We start from the raw sequence: 5,980 nt of genomic DNA on the forward strand, positions 1-5,980 counted from the left end.
AATAATAATAATAATAATAATAATAATAATAATAATAATAATAATAATAATAATAATAATAATAATAATAATAACCGTTATTTGTAACTAAAAATATTTTGTGCAAAAAGGGAACTGAAAAGACGAAGATCACACAAACGTCAATACTGAATATACAGAAAACAACTATTTATATTGCTTTAAAATTTTGGCATAAGGCCAGCGGGTCTCAGGGAAGGGCTAAGTAAATTACATCGACCCCAGGATCAACTGGTACTTATTTTATTAACCCCGAAAGGCAAAGTCGACCGCGGCGGAATTTGAACTCAGACTGTAAAGACGGAAAAACTGCCATTGTGCATTTTGCCCGGCACGGTAACAATTCTGCCAGTTCACCACCTTAAAACAGATTCAAAGATTTTCTCATTTTGTCAGATCTAGTGTAGGACATCCAAATAAAATGTAATGTAATTGTTTCAGGAAATATACTACGAAGGGGACATTTGTCATCTGTATTGTGGGAATTGCGGATATTTCTTACCATATATCTCGTGACAGCCTTCTCTTGAGTCACAAATTTTACTGCAATTGTTGGCCCACTTGTGTTGACTATGTAAAAGCCTACATACAGATTTCTTCACATTGACATATGAAGTAGTCGACATATTCAGGCGAAGGCAATTATTAACAGAAGCAAAAACAACTACATAACAAAAAAGAGATAAAAAATACTCCAAAACAACAAAGTCAGATAAAGCAAAAATCCAGATTAAGAAAGAGAACAAATAAAGAGAGCAGATATGCATGGTTTTAATAGATTGTGAAATTATGCAAAGCTACCTCTCGGAACGAAAAGTTATTGTTGACTACTAATTTAATAATAATTACAATTATATCGTTTGGAAGTATTTTTAGCCATTTAAATAGTTAAAAAATCTTCTATTTTAACTTTTCGTTTATTTCTTTAGACATGGATGTGTAATTAACAAGCTCGCGTTGTAGCCACAGAGTTTCGAGTTCAGTCCCTTTGCGCGGTGGCTTGGGCAAATATCTTCTACTCCAGTCCCGGTCCGATTAATACCTTGTGAATGAATTTGGTAGATGGAAATTATGTGGGAGCCCATTGCGTGTGTGTGTGTATGTGTGTGTGTGTGTGTGTGTGTGTGTGTGTGTGTGTGTGTGTGTGTGTGTGTGTGTGTGTGTGTATGTGAGTGTGTGTGTGTGCGTGTGTGTGTGTGTGTGTGTGTGTGTGTGTGTGTGCGTGCGTGCGCATGTGTGTTTGTGTCTGTATTTGTCATCCATCCTCCGATACTGACTTTATGTCCTCGTAACTTAGTGGTTCGGCAAAAGAGATCCGGTAGAATAAGTACCAGACATTAAAAAAAACGTACCGGAGCCGATTTGTTCGATTAAAAAAATAATCTTCGCAGTGGTGCCCCAGCTTGGTCGAAATCCAATGACTGAAACGAGTAATTGATAATTTCTTCATTTTTTTTTTGTATGATAACATCTTAACGATTGAAACCGGTAGCATCTTTTGATAAAATGTAAATATTCCGCTTTCTTTATTAAGTTCTCAATGCATTATCTCTTTGTTTTCAACACACACACATCTATGTATATATACATATATCTATATGCATATATACACATATCACACACACATATGCATACAGACATACACATACACACAGACGTATGAATATACGTATGTATGTAATCGTGTATGAATGAAAATGTATATGGCTGTGATAGGTACAGTAGAGAATTTAGAGAGAATATTTCAAGTCAATATAAATTCAACGTAACTTACACGCTTCGCCGTGTTTCGCGCTGGAAGTCATCTTTAAATAAACTAGTTATTCCACGGATACCAAAGAAGTATTTCCCTCCCACCAGATTTGTGATCTACGTGTGTTTCTTAGATTATGTGTTATCAATATGACTGTATATCTTCGAAGTTCTTAAGGCAATATTTTTTCTCCTTTTGATTTTTGATATTAGTTTGTTTTTGTTTTTTTTGTTTTTTTTGTTTTTTTTGTCGAGTAATTTGTAATTTTACATCAAGATACGATATTTTTGTGGTAAACAATGTTCACAGCTCTCGGCACCTCCGGTTATCTACTGCTTTGGCAGACATGATGACAAGCCATTATATTTCAACGTTAGTTTTGGTCTGCTCCTTTAATAACCAAATACGATTTGAGAAAGCTGTCGCATTCTTATCAGAAGCTCTTATGTTGAGAAAACAGTCTTCTAATCTATTTCGCCCATTCCTATTCCCATTTTTACAACTACATTTATATTCTAAATACTCTTCATGCTTCCTGTATTTGAAATGAAACTAAAAGTGATTTTCGCGTTGTTTCTACAAAATACCTATAGTATTTGTGCTCACTAGAGAGATGTTTTTTTAAGTCGAGTTAAAAAGTTCATCGCAATTATTGTTTCAATTTTTCTATCATAAGCATCTTTTACTGCTCTTTGGTATACATTCTTTTTCTGGATGAAATTCGAACGGATCACTTTGTAGTGTTGCTGCACTGTGGCAGATCTGTGCAATACTGCTTACAGCCGAAGACACAATTTAAATTATATTTGTTACATGGCTTGAAGTCTTAACAATATATTCTAGCTATTTGGCCGGCCTACAGATTATTTATTGTGAGACTGCGTTTCATATGAGTTCATCTTGACTCTATATAATCTATGTTGCATTAAAATTTTCTGGGGTATGTGGAGCTCTGCTGAATTATAGGTTGTAGGGTAGGTTGTGATAGAAACGATTATGGGAGATTTTTATTGACTAAATTTGGAGTTGTGTAATTGTTCAGAATTCATCATCCATATGTAACTTTGTAATCCGGTGTGTCTATTTAGGAATGTCTGCTCCAATTCTTGATGTTGTTTAGGGGTTCACAAAAGCATGTATGTAGGTGAAAAGGCTAGTTGATCAGCAGAAAATTTTAACTCAACAGAAACTATAGAAAGCGAAGATGAACGCAAATGTACCACGGTCCGATGATGGCTCAGCCGGTCGAAACCTCAAACTCCTGTTAAAGTATTAAATATATATATAAATGGGAGACAAAAAATCACCCTAGCACCGGCTACTGAGAACACTAAATGCATTTCAACCTTTTAGGGCCTTATCAATGATGTGTATCCGCAGGTACATGCCTAGACGAAATTCATCGGCTCCGATACATGAAACAGTGAATAAAACATCAACTAAACTTTTTTCTCGAGGCGGTGCCCCAGCATGGCCACAGCCTAATGACTGAAACAAGTAAAGGATAAGAGATAACTGACAACTGACAACGGCCGACCGCCTACATAAAAATCTAGTGCATGCAATTGCTGACAGAGAGATAGACAGACAGACAGACAGACAGACAGACAGACAAACAGACAGACACATATATACATACATACATGCTTACATACAGATATACATGCCTTCGTACGTATCGAGAAATAGATAGACAGACAGATAGGTAAATAAATAGATCGATCGACAGTCAGACAGCCGGATAGATAGGCGGGCAGGCAGATACATACATGCATACATACTAATATACATACGTCCGTACGTATAGATAGATAGATAGATAGATAGATAGATAGATAGATAGATAGATAGATAGATAGACAGACAGACAAGCTGACGGGTAGATAGGTAGATAAACAGATCGATCGACAGTCAGACAGTCAGACAGACAGGCTGGCAGGCATGCATGCAGGCAGGCAGGCTGGCTGGCAGGCTGGCAGGCAGGCAGGCAAGCAACTCCATTGCGTAACTGGTACTTACTCATCGACCCCGAAAGGATGAAAGGCAAAGTCGACCTCGGCGGAATTTAAACTCAGAACATAAGGACGGACAAAATGCCGTTAAGCATTTTACCGGCTGTCATTCCTATGTAATAATGTAATGTATACTTTGTCTCATTTTTCATTGAAAACAACACTGGACATGGCTTTAATATTGCACAACACCTGTATCTTCTCTGACAAATTTTAAGCAACTGGGTTCCAACTGCAGTTACATAAGTCCGCCTCCTCCGCCACCATTGTAATGACTGACTACTTGCATCAGTAATGGCTGCCACAAAGGTGATAACGAAGTTCATTTACTCGAAATAATTACTGAAAAGCAATAGTAGTATATATATAATTTCTATCATTACGCAGTATTCTTTATTAATTATGTATAAAAACGTTCGATAACGTTCTTCTTATATGTATTGTGAACATTACATGCCTTAATTAAATTTTCCACGTTTTCTTCTAAGCATGTAAGATTAAAAAGTCGACTGTTTTAGAAGTTTTGATTTTATTTATTAATTAACTATTATTATTCATGATTTGAGAAAAATGCATCACAAGTTAAATGTCTTACATCAAAAAGAATTAAGCACAACTTGGAGAAAACATGCATGGAAATGTTCAAGGTTAGCAAATGTGGTACGAAAATGTCTGAATACTATTCATATACCGTGGTATTCCAGTCATCTGGAAGGTATTTATAAGTAATCCATCGGTGTCTTTAATTGAAGTGAGCTGTTTATCAATATAAATGGCTATTTTAAGGTGGCGAGCTGGCAGAATTGTTACCGCGCCTGGCAAAATGCACAACGGCAGTTTTTCCGTCTTTACAGTCTGAGTTCGAATTCTGCCGCCGTCGACTTTGCCTTTCATCCTTTCGGGGTCAATAAAATAAGTACCAGTAGATCACTGGGGCCGATGTAATCTACTTAGCCCTTCCTTGAGACCAGCTGGCCTTATGCCAAAATTTTAAAGCAATATAAATGGTTGTTTTCTGTATATTCAGTATTGACATTTATGTGATCTTCGCCTTTTCAGTTCCCTTTTTGCACAAAAGATTTTTTGCAGCAAATAACGATTATTATTATTATTATTATTATTATTATTATTATTATTATTATCATTATTATTATTATTATTCCTTAAAGCGACGAGCTGGCAGAATCGTTCGCACATCGGGAGAAATGCTTAGTGACATTTCATCCGCCTTCACGTTCTGAGTTAAAATTCCACCGAGATCGACTCTGCCTTTTCATCCTTTTGGGGTCGATAAATTAAGTACCAGTCAAGCACTGGGCTCGATGTGATCGACTTTTTCCTCCCCAAAAATTTCAGGCCTTGTTTCTATAGTAGAAAGGATTATTATTATTATTATTATTATTATTATTATTATTATTATTATTATTATTATTATTATTATTATTATTATTATTATTCCTCTAAGGGAGCGAGCTAGCAAAATCGTCAGCACACCGGACAAAAAGAGGCATTTGATCCAGCTTTCGCAATCACATTCCGCCGAGAGCCACTTTGCATTTCGTTCTTTCCAGGTGGATAAAATACGTTAGGGTTAGGGTTAAGGTTAGAGCACTCGGGGCTATCTAATCGGCTATCCTCCTCCTCCAGGATTTCAGTTTTTGTGTCAATAATAGAAAGGATTATCATTATTATTTCAGTAGTTTTAAGTACGAGAGCCCACAACCAAGCACAGCTTTGTGTACCTTTGTGTACAGTGTTTTGTTTTGTGTTATTGGAAGTGTGCTAAAAATAGATGAAAGCAACGTAATTAAAATGGAAGATGCAAATATCTGACGTTGGCTTTCCAGACCTACCGAAACGAATAAGCAAATCCTTCCAAATAACTTTTTATTGTTGACATATTTTATATTTCTATTTACATATTTATTTCTTCAAAATATTTGATATTTTTCTGCTTTAACACTGGAGATCTGATTGTGCGAAATAGGACAAAATTATTTTAATGTAATTTTATGTAACACGACGTCTTGAGAGAATATTATTTCTTGCAATTTAATCAGAGTGTCAGGTCAGGATTTTATAGAAAATGGGAAATACGATTGTGTCACATTTGGTATACATATTTTTCATCATTTTAAACATTTATTTAGATCTCAATTGCCGATGAAATGATGGATATTCATTACATAAACTTATA

The sequence above is a fragment of the Octopus bimaculoides genome, chromosome 2 (genome assembly GCF_001194135.2).
Source record: "Octopus bimaculoides isolate UCB-OBI-ISO-001 chromosome 2, ASM119413v2, whole genome shotgun sequence".
In the NCBI taxonomy this organism is placed as follows: domain Eukaryota; kingdom Metazoa; phylum Mollusca; class Cephalopoda; order Octopoda; family Octopodidae; genus Octopus; species Octopus bimaculoides.